The sequence below is a fragment of the Neopelma chrysocephalum genome, unplaced genomic scaffold, assembly GCF_003984885.1.
Source record: "Neopelma chrysocephalum unplaced genomic scaffold, ASM398488v2 Primary Assembly neopelma1_323, whole genome shotgun sequence".
NCBI lineage: Eukaryota > Metazoa > Chordata > Aves > Passeriformes > Pipridae > Neopelma > Neopelma chrysocephalum.
The window spans coordinates 1048849-1065643 of record NW_020897986.1 but is presented as its reverse complement, the minus strand read 5'-3'; positions in this window follow the sequence as shown (position 1 = coordinate 1065643).

The following is a 16795-nucleotide window of genomic DNA, read 5'->3' as shown; positions in this document are numbered from 1 at the left end:
GGTCTTGACTGCATTATACCCTTGACTACCTTTTTTTCCCCTCACTTTGACGCTTTTGACTGTTCTGTAACAAGTTATATTGAAATATGATCAAAAAAAGTAGGAGTTTAGAGATTGGCATTGATTTTTAATGTTTAACTATTCCTCTTGCCGTGTTGAAAATCAATTATATTAAACATAAAGTATTTCAGTGTTGTCCATTTGGTCTGAGTATAAGGCAGAGAATAAACTTTCATTATGTTGCCATATTGAGGTTAAAACTTGCAAAACAAAACAACACCATATTGCTCTCAGTGTCACTCAGGTACCACCACAATAGTAGGGCTCTATTTAAAATGTGGTGCCTCATAGTTGCAGTAAGACTATTTTTTTCACTTCAGTATGTCCTTGGACTGTTGCTGCATGAAGGAACCAGGTGCAATGAATTTTTCTCACGAAACAGATTTGGCACAGGAGTTCATGGCAATGTTGTAACACTGGCCCGTGTTTGTTCTCCTAGCAGCATAAATCTGGTATAATTAGAAAGTCAAGGGTGTCAATTCAATTTACGTCAACTGATTGTGTAATTTCCAAACACGAATTTAATTGGACTGAAACAGTTACAATAGGAAACAGCAAGGTACATATTGCCCTCAGCTCCTCTAGTTGATAAGGGGTAGCTTGGGAGTGAGACACGAAGGTGTGACTCGGTCAGCAGCCTTAATAACAGCATCCCGTGGCCAAAAAAAGGGAAGGTTCTCTCTGGCACTGCAGTGGAGTTGGTGTCTGGCACTTTGTGTGTGTATAATAAAATATCCTCATCTCTTCATGTAGCAGCTGCACTGCATGAGAAGTAGTTCACTGAATTTACTTTTAACAGTGTTTTGGTTTCACTGTGAAATGCTCCCACACACAGTTTTACGGGAATGTCTGTCTTCCAGTTAGGCAGAGTAGTAACTAAAGAATTCCCTTCTCCCATTACCCCTGCCCAGTGGGGGAGGACAGCTTATATACAGCAGGATCTTTTTTATGTCTATCTGTAGGTGGAAGTGCCCTGCAGCCAGACGCTGGTTCTATGAGGAAACTTGAGCAATAAAAATATTTTATGCTTTAACCCACCCCATCATTCAACAAAGATATTTCTGCAGGTGTGAAGTGGCTTCTCCAGCAATGCTTCCTTCAGAAACAGAGAAATAAGAGAGATATTTGGCACTGTGAAAGAACAGGTCGGATGGCTTAGTTTGTCTTTTCAGATTTGCTATGTTTTCCATGGTACTTTGCACCAATACCTGACCTAGCTGCTGTTTAAAGGTAAGAGGAAAATTGCACATTATAAACATTGGAGTTGTGGCACTGAGAATTCTCTTGGCTGGTAGCATCTTCAAATCTGGGGCTCCCACTCTGAAAATGAAGACAAAAGCATGGAATATAAACAGCCAAATGATTTGTTACTTCAAGGAATGCTCAGTGTCTTAGATCTGAGATGTTAGTCAAGTATTACACATTTATTTCTTATGGTCAACTGGAATGAAATTCAGTCCAGTGAAGAAATGAGTTCCTGTGCTTACGAGGAGGACTGTACAGTGGTAGTTTAAGTAGTTCATGGACTTGCTAGTGAACCAGGGTTTGGGAGTGGATCATGTCAGCTGTATCTATATCTGTCAAAAGAGAAAAATAATCTCTTTCTACCTTTGAATTAAGATATACAAAAATCTGCCTCTGAAGCAAGGCAGTTGTCAAGGTGGCTTAATCCAGCTTCTCACAAATCCCCACCCTACCTTCACTAGCCAGACTGTCCCGTTGTATTTGTAAAGAATGTAGAAAATTGCAAAGTAAGAATAATTTTCAGGGTGCTGTGTGTGTAGTGTAAAGTCATAACTACTCCTCAGTTTTCTGCTCTGACTACAGCATAGCAAAGAAACCCCTCTGTGTAAATGAGTCAGTCACGGAGAACTTGCTTAGTTGCTGACCCCTTCCACCTTGTTTGTTCCTTTTAATCAGCTCTAACAGTGACAATGTTTCACCACAGACATGCACATGCCAAGCTTAAAGCACCAAAGCTGGTGCTCAAATGTTTATTTCTAGCAAAGGTTAAAAGCAGCAGGTGGTTCAAAAGTTCTTGGGGTGTGCGTTGTTTGTCAGACAGCCGCAGACTATGAAGTCTCATCTCCTCAAACAACAAAACCCTCCTCTGAATTGTTACTTGCAGAAGGCTGTGGTGGACTGAGAAAGGGGAAGAAGAGGAGAAACCAGCAGTCTTGTATGATACAAGTTTTATTTGACCAGGAATGATGTCCTATACCAACTGCAGGCAGTCAGTGTCAGTGAGCCAGCTTGCTTTTCACTGCACAGACTGTCCACTAGCCAGGTGTGAATGGAGTAATGCCATAAACTGCCCAGGCTCTTTCATGGGCACTGAGAACCAAGGCTGACTGCCTTCTTGACAGAAGCATCATGGTGTTTCTGCAACTTCACAGACCTACTTTTAAGAAGGCTGAGATATCAGCTTGGTATTTTTTACTCCTTTTTTTGTTTTTCATTATTTTATTTTTTTATTTATTTCTTCTCTCCAGAACATAGTAAAACAGTTCATAAAATACACAAAATGGTACTTTCTCTTCTCATTTCCTTCCCTTACGCTTTCCTCCTTCCCAGCTGCCTGTTTCATTACAGGAGGATGCAAGGGGAAATGTTGTCTTCGGCACTGCTGGTTTTTCCACCAGTCTCCTAAGTAGAAATCTAGAAGAAAGTGAAGCCACTTGACTGTTTCTTCCTAAAAGTTCTGTCTGGGACATCCTGTCTGCTGCTGCTGGAGTGGTTCTAGATTTACAATCACATGGGGGGTTTATGAAACACATGACTTTTGTGCTGGTCTCTACAGCTCGTAACCGTGCCCAAAGGCATCAGTAGGAAGCAAAAGTCTGAACTCTCTCTCTCTCTCTCACTGTGTGGCCTGAGTAGCCATTTACAGCTGTGCCTGGGAGATGCTGCCAACCAAACTGACGAGATCTAGTGATTCACCAGTTGACTAAATGTTACGTAGGTGGAGAAAGAGTGATGTGGGGGGGGACAAAGCTCTAAGACGGTGGATTTCTTGAACAAAAACATCTCATCAAAACCCAGCCTGCCTTTGTGCTGAGGCCTGGTATGATTGCTGTGCACAACCAGTGTAACCAAAATATCCTTCAGCTGCCTGTGTGGCACAGGAAAGCAAAATGGATTCCCAAAGAAAGGCTACAGAACATGTAGCTGATTATGTTATCACGCAGACGAAGTAAAACACTTCGTACCTGACTGCTGATCCATGACTAATTTGAAATGCTTTGCTTTTGGACTGGGTCTTTAAATGGAAAAAATATCCTACCCTTGTTGTGGGAAACTTCATGTTATTTTAATTTCTCCATTCTTTAAAATAATTCATCTGGCTGATTATACAGTCTTACTGAACTTACATGATGTGAGTCGGTTCTTTGGTGCTTATTATCAAGCTTGTCAAACCCAGAACTATGTTTTTAAAAGTTCTAAACAGTAACATTCCTCAATAAACAATTTCTAAATTTTACAGAGAACACAAAAAATCAGAATACTAATAAAATCTTTTCTGAGTTTTAAGGCATTTGAAAAAAATTAACTTTTTTTTTTTTTTTTTTAGCTGGGAATCACTTCTGCCTGCTTCCTTTTAGGTAGGGTTGAGTTAAAAAAAGTCAAGTTTGAGTCTTAGTTTTGAACAAAATTTATATAAGGACATTTTTTTATCCTCATATGAAACTGAGTTATAAAATACAGAAAAAGTGCATAAAAGCAGTGGGAAGAACCCATAACTCCTTTCAAGAGAAAATTACCATGATGCATATTATTTTTAATTTTCTGAGCTAAAGCCAAACCAAAACAAACCTTGAAATGAACAGATAATTTTGCCTGTGATGCTTTCTTTTACCATATTTACTTGTATTATCTCCAGTCCCCTAATCTAGACAGAGAGAAAATCTGGTCTCATTACTCTCAGCTACATTGCTATTTATTTTTCCATGTTTATTTTAATATAAATATTTCTTGAAATGATGAGAAGAGTCCTTCACATGTTTTAACACTTCTAGTCATTGACTGGGACATGGGAATTCAGAAACCAAGACTTGGGATTTAATTACAATAGTCTTACTGAGCTCTGGATCATAACTTGAACAGTGCTGTTCCTTATGACTTCTGTGTTTATTCTCCACTTACAAAGTGTTGTCTTGGGGAATTGGGCCATCTGCACTAAAAGCAGTGTTAAAGGGAGGTAATAAGAATATTTTCACTCCCTGTCTTTTAGGTGCTCACATAATTCACTTGAATGTTGACTGATCTTTTTCCCTGGCTAGTGAGATGTACCACACTTATGTCTTCCACCAAAACATTTGGTCCTTGTGACACTTTCAAATCTCTGTTGCACTATTATTTTACCAGTTTACAACCTTGAATGTGCCTTAAAGCTCTTAAGAAAGCTCCCACTCTTTTCTTAGCCAAGCTTGGAGATTTCTGCCTATCTCAAACTTAATCCCAGCCTCTGCCAGCATAAATTCTTGTCCTGGACCTGTAGCTGCTTCACTAATGTGATATAAATCTAGGTCTAAATCACTGAATTTCACAATATTATCTCTATTCCCACCCTAAACTGTGCAGTCTAGTAACTTAGGAACTTCTGCCTACACAGAATATAATCCAAATCCCAAATGATTCACAGCCTTCATCCTAATCTCTTGACACTTCTAAAATTTATTTTCAGATATGTCTGAATGGAACTCTTATTTCAAGTATATTCTTATTGTCCTGACTTATCCTGTGGGATTGAGTAGAAAGCATTGCTCTTGTCAATGCATTTTGATATTTGTTTATTTTAAGCTTACAGACTCGGGGTCTAACCCTAAAAACCTGTATCAGTTCTAGTGTTCAATCTCCTTTAAAATCACTGTGGGATGAAGTGATTGCTTCAGTTTGGGGATCAGAGTGCTTTATGCTCTAACTCTAATTGAGCCTGAAGTCTGGTTTTAACACCTCCAAATCCCAGCCTTTACCATGAACCATGTTCTATTTGTAATATCTATCTAAGCTGCCCAGAGCCTCCAAACCACTCAGCTCTCCTCTCAGCCTGGGCTCTCCTAAACAGCAAATCTTATCCATACTTCTTTATATTATGTCTTAACTCACTGGTCTACTGCATGTGGCCTTTGCAATGATTCAAAAGGCTTTGCTAGTCCTTCACCTGATGCTATCCCTGCTCTTACCTCTGGCTTTAACTTCTGATGGCACCAGCTTTTTCTCTCTGAGACCTCTAAATTTAAAGTGAGGGTGACAAGGTAAATCTAGCTGGTGTTAGATTTATGCAGTTGTATTCTGGTTCACCTATTCCTCACTCTAGACTTTCTAGGTCCTGGTACATCTTCAGTACATCTCTGAATCTCTGCTGTCTTGAACCTGAGCCAGGGTTTTAAACTTTACATCAGGCTTAACCATGATTTATTTTCATCTTTGCCAACTTTTCTTTCAGACTTTGTTGCTCTAAGCAAGTGGTCAAGTGTTTATGTACATATATAACATGATGCTAGAATTCTGCATTAATACTTGGACTTTAACCCAAATCATACGTGTAACACTGACTCCTAAAGAAAAAATGATCTATTGCTCATAAAATACTATTATAAGGTACTTAAAGTAGAAAATATGTTATGAAAGAGAAATATGTAGACTCAAAGCAAGAGGTACATAAATGTGTTGTACTTTTTCAGTTACTTAATCTCTTTAATTACACAAAGAAAACATGCATGATAGTGCTGGATTTGAAATGAGCTTGAAATATTGAACTCTAATTCTGGGAACAGAATGGGCATTTCTGCCAAACTTCTTCTGGTAGATAAATTTTCATAACTTATCCAACTTTACTAATATTTTTCAGTTATCTGTTGGGTTGTTAATTTATTCCACATTCTTTTGTTATCCTTAACAAAAGAATCCTTGTTGAAACAGATAAATTATATCCGTGAGTATTAGAAAAGGTCTTAAATATTGGTTCAAAAGACTTTATCCCTCAGACTGTGCTTGAGTTGCTGTTTCTCTTTATGCAGAAGGCTGTGAATGATCATGGATCATTTGAACATTCAAAGAAAGATTTACATGTCAGAAAAGTCATATGCAGTACTTTGACATTGTTTTAAATTAATTTGTAAAGAAACAGACTAACCAGATCTTTTTTTCATACTGGCTGCATTTTTTCTGCTGAGAGGAATGACATTATGGGTCTCATAGTGCTGAAGTTCTGAACTGGCTCTTCCTTGCTTTCTGAGGCAGCTGATAATTTATTTTTATAACCATTTTGCCTTTGGGTTTCCTAAGTGTGGTCTCTATGGAAGATGACAACTAAAAGGCAGTTCACATCCTAGTGGTTCAGAAGACAACTTTATGGTCAAGAGTGCATCAATCCCTTCCTTTGACAAAAAGGATTCAGCTTATTTTTTGCATAGCAGGTATTATATTTTCCCAACTTCGAGAACAATCTGTGTTTAAAAATAAATTTGACAACAAGTCCTTGGATGATTGGTTATGAGCTGAAATTATTTGAAAGTAGGTCCTCTAGACATTTCAGTGAGCCACCTCTCATGCTCTTGAGGGACTGAGGAGGTTTTGGGGGTTCTCTGAAGGGGAGGGCAGTTGTTGTTTTTGCTAAAATTCTAGAAAGAATTTTGCTAAAATTCGTGTCTATAAGCCTGACACGACCCCCTTTAGGCCCCTGAAACAAAAGCTGCTGTTTTGTTCTTCGTGGTGCCTAGGCTGACTATGTGCTAGCAGCAGAACCCTCAAATGTATTTGAGTACTTTTTAGATACATTAAAGGAAAAATATGTGGGGCTAGGTCATTTCCTTCTGCATAAAAAAAATATGTTGTGAATCCAACCACTAAGTATCCACTGAGCTCCTGAGGATTTCAGTGCTGAACATCACTAAGTTAAGATTGAGCTTGATTATTTGTGTATGTGTTTGGGTTTTTGGTGTGGCTTTTCAGTGGATTTTTGCCTCCTCAAGACAAATACCACATATTGTATGAGTTATTTAGACATGCACACCCACTATTTAAAAAGTTGTTCTTAATATCAAATGTAAATGTGGACAAAAAAAGTCTTACTTCAGCAGCAAACTTGGAAACTGTGTTTTTCAACACGGTTAAAAATAATTACTATGACTCTTCATCCTGTGAGAACAGAAGCTTAGGTTGTCCTTATACTGGGTGGTCCCTTTCTTGCCTTGTTCCTTGAAGGAACAGAAAGATGGCTGGAGTTTGTGATGGCAGGAGGAAGCTGAGGGGAGAAGGTTGATGCACAGGAGATGTGTGTAGAAATGCAGTTTGAGAGGAAAGGACTACAGTAACTGTGAACAGGGTCATGGAACAACAGATTTGTAGAGAGAAATAGAAGCAGAGAAGCTGGTTGGATAGCAGTCAAGGCAGATAGGGGGGTGGAGGAAAGAAAATAATGAAGAGAAGTGGAGATTCGTGGGGAGCTTGAAAAATTATAACTGACAGAAAACTCATGGAACCTTGGAAGAGGATACTTTACCAGAAGAGTGGGTTTTGGCAAAACACGTGTGTTTAAACTGTTCTTTTGCAGCTAAAAGTATCTGAGAAGTCAAAATGGGGAGGGACATTTGTGTTCGAAAAAAGAAAAGTTTTTGTTGGTTTGTTTGTTTGTTTTTATTCTGCTTCCATGGTGTTTCCCAGCAAAAAATCAAACTTTACTATTTTTCTGAAGTATGTCTTTCTCAGGATTATAAAGTGCTGAGGCTCTTGCGAATCTAAAAAAGGGAATGCTTTTATCTCTAGTGTTCTAAATATTATCTGAGCAAGAAGTTGTCCCCAAAACCACAAATCTGTGTATGCTGGCATCTCTCTTGCCTGCCCTCAGATGATTCACTATACTTCTCCTGTGTTTTTACCCCTCGATAATCCAGAACAAAGTTGTAGTGTTTATATCTCACAGCTGCTTGCTCTGTTTCTCTCTCAGCTCTAACTCAGCTAACCCACCTAGAAAACACCTTCTCCTTCACTTTTTTTCCCCTCCACCTCCCTTGCCAGGGAACTGTTGCTGGTTGTTTTTCTTTTCATTTGATCCCCCAGATATCTTCCCAGGTTGCCACTTTTTCTGTCAGCAAAGAAACAAGCAGCCTCTTTTATCTTGTTTGCCTTTTATCTGTTCTCAGCTCTCTAAGCTATGACCTAGGAGAAAAAACAGTCATCACTTAAATTCACATTTAGGTGAAAGATCAGTCATTACCTGTGCTAGCAGCCCATCTTTGATACAAGCTCACATGAGAGCATGAGGGTACAGCCCTCAGTTCTGTTGCTGGGAGGGCTGTAATTAATGAGAGCAAATAGTCATTATAGGAACTTCTTTGCTGGGAGAGTGGTGGTTCCTTCATTTGTTAACAAGCGTTTGAAAAATGAACAGAAAAACATGCAGTGATTAAAAGCCACTAGCTGGGCTGCTTTTCATATCCAACCATAAACTCCCTAATTCAACCCTGACAAACTGAAGAGTATTTTGTGCTAGTACAACTATTAGAAAGGATGCAGCTAATAAAAGCTTTTTTTCATGCAGTAATGGACTTGCAATAAAAGGTCTCAATCCTGCAATGTGCTGCAAACATCTTTAAGCTTCAGTGGAAAGCTGGAGGTTCTACCCCTCTGCAAGATCACTCAGGTAGCTCCTCTGCTGGAATCCCAGAACTCTGGAACTTGAAAGTTTCTGCTTCTGCTTGGGATTAAAACATTAAAATTCCTCCTCTTGCTCTCATCCGAATTTTTGCCAGCTACCTCGACAAATTGTTCCCCCAGGTTTAATTAGCACCAACAGAACAACAGCCTTTGCTGTGTAGTGGAGCCATCCAGAGCAGCTACAACCCCCCCAACCCAAAACACAACCTCTTTGCTGTCCCATGTAGCCATGGATATTACCCTCCTGCTCTGCAGTGCACCTGGAAACATCTAGCAAGCACATAACATTAATTGCCTTGTATATGTAATAATTAACCACTAAATGCACTCATTTATTTTAGGATTTTTCTAAACCTTCATTGATTCTCGGGCTTTTACAAAGATCTGACTGGAAGGATTTTAAATGTCTCCCCTGTCCTTTAATATTAGCAAATAATTTTTCTTGTCCCTAACCTTCTGCTATCAGTGTCTTAATCACTAGGCCTATGGTTGCAGTATGCAATGAGCAGAGAGGGGAAATAATGAAACAGCATTAAAACAGGATGTCAAGTTACTTAAAGCAAAGGCATTTCACTATATAAAGCAAGGAAAATATTTAGGAGGCTTTCCTGTGAACAAAAATTAGGAATGCTGCATTGTTTTGTCATCTCAAAGATGCACAGAATCATCCAACAGAAGTTACATTGCCTTTCATCAATTTTAATGCAGCTTCTAGCTGTAAAACTCTGCAGCATACAGATGAAGGAGTCTGGGCATATTGGCATGCTAAATCATAAGCAAACTATTCCCATTCTGCATCATTTGTTTAAACTTAAGGTTCCAGATCAACCTGCAGAAATTGAACGACCTGTGAAATTTGTTGCTCTCTAGAAACTTTGATGACGTTCTTCCTTATATGTTTCATACATTTCCTGGTACTTGTAGTGGGAAAATATTGCTAAAAATAACACGTGGTCAATTATTGGTTGTTTTGGACCAGTTCTATCAGTTAAGTATGTATTCAAAAAGAATGAACACACACACACTACTGCATTCTTTCATTTGGTTTTTAAACTTTTTAGAAACTTCATGAAAAACGACAATCGTGTAGGATGCTGCTTCTTTTTATAGCAAAATAGTTTTCTAATTCAGAGTTATAGAGTTAAATCCTTGTGTTATTGCCATTGCCTCAGATAAGAATTTCAACCTAAAAGACCACTTTTAAATTTTACCTTCCCTAGTTGGGAACTCTCTGGTACAAATAAATGACTGCAAATTTGCTGCAAAATTTCTATCAAGTGATGAGTCACCTGATAAAATGCATATCTGGTAAAGAACCTAAAAATATGTATTTCTCATTCTTAATGTGACTGTTATCTATATATGGACCAATTGCTTGGCTTTTGTGAAGAACTCTTTTAAGAGAAACTAAATGCAGACTACCTTTGATTCTTTCCTTCATACTACTTGTACTGATTGATTTATATTTTACCAATAACTAAAGAAGGTTATTAAATCAGGCATTAAAATACATATTTACTCTTAATTGGTTTTAATCTCAAGCCCACTGACTTCAATTAATTTGGAGTCTGCTTAAAATATAAAAAGTACTTATTTGTATTTCAAATTAGCCTTAAATTAGAATCTGTATTTTAGGTCATAGCTTCATAATTAACAATAAATTTGGACAGTGATGGTTTCCTGCGAAACATTTATTTGAAGCTTCATATCAACTTTTCTTTGCTAATCTATACTATGGATGTATTTAAGTTCTTTTATTTGCCTGATTTGTGAAAAAAAAATCTGGTCTTGCCAAAAATAAGATCAGGTTTTTGTAGAGAAACAAATACACACTGACTTCCAAACAGCCTGACTAGGTTGCTGTGTCATCACACGTGTTCTGACACTCACCTAAATTCAACTGACTTCAGGGAGAAGTTTGAGCAATAACAGACATTCATGTTTTAGGAAGTTGAGGAAAAATTGCTGAGAGATTTGAAGCCCTAAGAAAACAATAGTAGACTGCATGTAGATCTGTAAATGGACTGTGAATCATAAATATTTTTGAAAGATGAAGTTTGACACAGAAAAGCTGTCTGTTAAGGCAGAGCAATCACTTAACAGACTTTTTTCCTGTTTTTTTTTGGTTTGGTTTATTTTTAACAGTGTAGGTGTTACTGTCAGCTAACTCTGTGCCAATGGCAACTGTTCATCTGAACTAATAAATATAAAGAACCTGAAGAATTATAATTTTTCATTTCGCCTACAGACACATGATGACCAAAATATCAAGACAAAAATGTGGCTTGCATGGTTCTTGACACTGTAAAAAATAAAAAAAAAATAAAAAAAACCAACAACGAAAAAACCAAACCAAACCAACAAAAAAAAACAACCAAAAAACCCCAAAAAACCAAAACCCTAACAACCTCCCCACTCCACCCCATCCTCACTTAACAAAACAGAACAAAAAACCAAACTGTGACTAATATTGCTTATTGCTAATTTTAGGCTCTGGTTTTGGTGTTGTCCATAAATACGTATTTTTTCTTTTTCTTCAGTTCAGAAACCAATGCACAAAGTCCCTGTCTGCTACTGACCTCAGTACTACTTGAAAATTCTTTTTTCTTTAGTTACTTCCTTACGTTCACAGTAAGTCACCATAAGCACAATCAACCCTTTAAGTGAGTTTTTTGCAAGGAAATATTTTTAACACAAAGGCCAGATGTGTACATCTACAATGTCATCTTGGATTCATTACTTTGACCAGTTTGTACTTAAATAAGTGGCTGGGAACATATATCCATTATACCATTATATATCCATTATATATCCATTATATATCCATATATATATATATCCATTATATATATTATATTGGATATATTATATTGGATATATTGGATATATTGGATATATTGGATTGGATATATTGGATTGGATTGGATATATTGGATATATTATATTGGATATATTATATATATATCCAATATATATCATGAGTTGTTTCATTATTTCAGTGTTAATGTACCAGTGACCAAAGGTCAAAAAATTCAGTCTTCATCCACAAGTCAGAAGAAGTTTTTCTGGGTGCTTCCACATTTTACAGTGTTATCCAAAGTGTTTCTCCCATGTGACAGGGCTGAAACTTCACTGGTCCCTTCAGGTGTCACATTGGAGTAATGGCCTGAGCCATTCCAGTGCCATCTCAGCCACAGCTCATCCACTCATCCCTTCCACAGCTCATCCACTCATCCCTTCCAGCAGCCATGGGCTTTGAGCTTCAGGCCTGATCCTATTTTCTCTATTAAAAGCGTCCTCTTATTGCTACAGATGGAGAAATCTCATCAAAAGTGACTTTGCTTGGATGGCTAAAGTAGCTTTGATAGGACAATATTAGAGTTGGGCCAAGTCTGGTGTATTTTGGAAGGGAACTATAAGGCCAAACCTCAGACCCTTGTGTGATGTCGTAATGCTTAATTGAAACAGACTGTTCCATTAAAGCATCTCACTGCTGAGCTGCTGTTTCAACAGTAGAGGATTAAATGAGCTCACAAATTGGGCCTTGCCAACAAATTGTACCTGTCAAGTCTCTGTCCCTCTTTACCAGGTCATTGTGCAGAATTTGGTCTCTTTCAGTAGTCCAGCTTTGTGGTTCTTATTGAATTTCCCCCCCCCCTTTGTCTTGAAAGCTTCCTGAAAGATTAAATTAAATTGTGCACCGTGCCTGAAAGAAAGAATAAGGTAATATACCCTCAAATCCCAGAATAATGCTCTAACTTTCACATTTTTTGCCGTGTTCTTTGTGGCCATGTTCTTTCTTTGCTCATACTGGAGGTGTTTATAGTGTTTGGGGAGACAAAAAAGCAGGATCAGTTGGTAGAGGCATCATGATTTATATCAGTGGGTAGCATGAGTCTTTATGTTTAAGTTAGCTTTGAACCAAATGTTGACTGCTTCAGATTTTAAAAGGGTGAAATTATAGCTTTTCTTCAATGAATCTGCTGGTCGTGGCTGGTAATGTCAGGAGTGACTTATATGTGCTTCTGTGGAGTTGAGCTTTCTTTGAAAATACAGTTAGAACTGTGGTTTTTGAACTGGAGATGCTCATATTTGCTACTTTTTCAAGTGCAAGTCAGCGGCAGGGTGAGCAGAAAGATGGGCAGCAAAATGGAGAGACAACCTACCTTCAAAAGGTGATGCAGACAGCAAAGGAAAGCTTGCTCCTGCCTCAGCCATTCCAGTGTGCTGTGTGTGTGGAGTGGAGGGCTCCAAAGAGTTAAAAGTGTTTGTTTCACAGGAAATTGGAAGAAATTTATGTGCGCAAGTGAAGCTGAAAGGTCGAATGTGTGACTCATATCTATTGACAGATGGAATGAGCATAACATAAGAAGACAGTGACTAGAAAACAAGCAGGTTGTGTGAAAGTATTTTTAGAGACTAATTTCTACCCAGCTGTGTCTTCTATGAACAGAATAAGTTTGTCAAAGTTACCTAGAAGTTTGCCTAATAGATACCCAGTGGCAATTAATTGCCTTGATATGGTTTGAATGGGTAGTTCATCCCTTGGGATGAAAACAGTTAGCATCTTTTAAGAGCTCTACCTGAGACTTAAAGAAAATGGAGGTAAACAAGAATCAGGAGAACACACAAGTTCCTAATAGTGCTCATAAACTTTTATATACCCACTTACTTTACCTCAGTTCCCCTGTTGACTCCCACTTCTGTGCTCTCTTCCCCTCTCAACCTATCTTTTTTTTCAGCTTAAAATATATCCAACTTGCTTGTTATATAATAATGACTCATACTTTCATTGGCTTAAACTTTACCCAATCTTTCTTTCGTGTCATTTTTGTTCTTTAAATTGAGGTTTAGCCTCTTCAGTTTTGGGTACTACACTGTGGGGTTTTAAGTAAATTCCACTGATATAGCTGGGAAAAAATGATGCTGCAACTAAGTATATAAAAATTATTTAGTAATATGAGGATGAAGGCTTGGCAGTATTTTACATGCTATATTCATTTTGCTGGAAAAGTAAAGAAGAGTGATGTATAGAAACCCATAAATGCTATATGGTGTTTGATAGCTGTAAAGTCTTCAGCAAAATCTGACCCATATATTGGTATGAGCCACTTAGTAAAATGCATGTGAGTGCTTATTTGCTTGTTGCCTGGAGAAGCAACTTGGGCACATAATGTTGTATAGCATAGATACTACTTGGCTTGTGTATTTCCTAGACCATGGGGTTAAGTTCTGAGGCAAAACCCTCAAAATTTAACAATTTTTTTCTACTGTTGCCCTGGTATACCCTTTTGGCCAGATGATCACAATCAAATATGTGATGTAAACGTGAAAAATTACATTAACAAGTGAGAACCTTATGGCAAAAGGGAATGTGCTACTTTCCAGACCTCTGCTTTCATCAGGGATAAGGATGGGGGGCAGAACTTGTATCTTCATGAGCCACAAAGAACATTGTGGGATAGGGTAGGGACTTTTTGCTCAGCTTGTGGAGCTCACTTTCCCTCACCCCAAGCTGCTAGATTTATTTTATGGGTTTTTTTTAAATTACTTTTAATTATTTTATGGGGGTTTTTTAAATTACTTTTAATTATTTTAAGGCATCTCCACTTCCTAGGCTGTTAAATGCTTTCCCTCACATCCTTACTATTAGTTGGACCCCAGTTCCCAGACCTCCTGCTCCATATCCAGGTGGAAGAGTGCAAAAATCACTGCAAATTGATTAATTTTGTTAAAGAGAGGGAAATGGAAAAGACGAGAGATGACCATGTATCCCAAACTGGGATATTTCAGCAATGTCAAAATCTGGATTTTTATTTTTTTGGGGGGTGGGGATCTCTACAGGCATAAACTACTGCTAACATATTACGTGTTGCTTGCAAGGTTCTCACAGGAGGACAAGTGGGGCCTGTTGGAGTGAGGCAAACATCTGATGTCCTCTTTTACAAGGCATGAAATCTGCAGTAAGTTATTTCTACAAATTCACTGTCATGCTAAATCACCGAGCAACAGTGCAAGCAGAATGGATAAATCCTTCTGTTAGCATGGCATGTTGCTGCAATTAACATTTTCACTGCACAATTATGTTATAAGATAGGATCTATAAAGGTGAAGAGCATAACTTGTTCATTAGAGTGGGCAGCAGGGAGCAACAGCAGAAATGTGTTGCAAGAGCAGGATAGCTTTTTTGAGGTGAGCATATGCATATACTGTATTCTATTGTCTATAATCCTTTCTCATCCAGCACATATGCTATTAGTCTACTCCTCTTCCTGGAGCTCATCCAAGTACTAGCAGCATCATTTCCTGCTTAGAATGGAAAACTCAAGGGGAATAAAAAGCATCTTCTGCAAATAATCCTATAATATTCCTGCAGGAATTATGTATTCGTGGAAATCTTTTATATGAAAATAAAATATTGAATGATAAAAATTAATTTATGCAATTCTTGGGGAAAATTTTTAATTCTGACCGATAAAAATACAAAAGCAGGTTTATGAATGGAATTGTCTCTTTTCTACTCATGATCATCTCTATTTTAAATAATTGTTCTTCTAACACTGAAAAAAAAATCTATTTTCTCTTCTATTTTTCTCTAAAAATCTCTTCAGTTGTATGCTTAAAAAGTAGTGTTTTCTCAGCTTTCCTTGAAAAATCTGTAGGAGAATACTGTTCCATATTACAAATATAAACTGAGACCTAAAATCCCATGTACAATTAGAACTTTAAATACAAGTAGAAACTGGCAGGTTACTATAAATGTGAAGATTACAGTAGTGGGTGCCTCAGATCTTTTTTAAGAAGAAGGGAATGTTCCAAGTGCTGCCAGTATGTGGTAGAATACATACCCTAAGTTCATATCTTGAGAGTGCATGAGTAGTCCAATATGAATGAGAGAGTATTTGGTCCAATATTTGATGTAAATCAGTGTTCTTCCTCTGCTGTAGAGAGATTTATGCTGATTTGTACAATGATAGGAGGCAGATTATAAGTGCCAACATACTTCTTCTCCCTCCACAGTTGTGCAAACATTATTGGTGAATACAGAGAAGAGCCCCTGCCTGGAATGTTGTTTTCTGTGATCCACCAAAGTTTTCACAGGTCTCTGTTTTGAAATCTTTGTCTGCTTGATGGGTTATGAAATTTAAAACCTTCCATTTGTTTTAATGTCATTGAGCAGCAAGTGACTTTGCAAAACACTTGAAGTAGGTTTTGGCATTGTACTGGAATGGCAGCTTCCCAGAGCCAATGGAAAAGTTGCAGGTGGTTAATAAATAGTTTTTACATAACACTAAGAACATGCAAGACATTTCTTAAATAAACAAGAAGAAAATACAGTTATGACTTTGCAGATCTCTAAGTTTAGGAGAACCTATGGCTGGGCCATAGGAATCTTGGCTATTTCTTCTGCAATAAATGCACTCCAATCCTATTTCTTTTCTGCTGCAGATTCTCACTCTTCACTTTTACAAAATTTGGGAAACTGTTCTTCATAATACTATCTCTACTTCTAATATGTCATTAAAATCTGTGTCAGGGCATATCCTCACCTAATCTAAAACCACTGCCAATAAGATGACTAAAACTTAACCTCATCACTGTATAAGAGCACAGGATCTGATCTGCAGCATTTATGTTTGGATTCCACTGAATGCCTTGGTATTGCATTTTACTTTGAAAACCAAATATTCTGTGAACACAGTTGTGCAATTCATCTGTGTACCTTCGAGTTGAAACACCCAACTTTGGTCCATGCCTATGTTGTGACAGAATTGTTGAAATGGAAAAGGAAGAAACTGAGGTGAACAAAGTCAATCTCCACCTGAACAGATAAACTCTAATCACCAGAAAGAGACAGACACAGGTTTGTACATCCACATGCATGGTTACTGATGAAGTTGTCCATCTTGCAATAGTTATCTCTTAGATCTTGCAGAATTCTTCTTTCCCCTTTTTACCTTGTTTTTCCCCAGTCTGATGGATTAAATTCAGTAAGAACTTTTACCCTTTTAGCTAAAAGTTGGGTGGTAGTCTTGCATACGTGCCAAGAAACGTAAACCTGGAAAGTTTCTGAAAT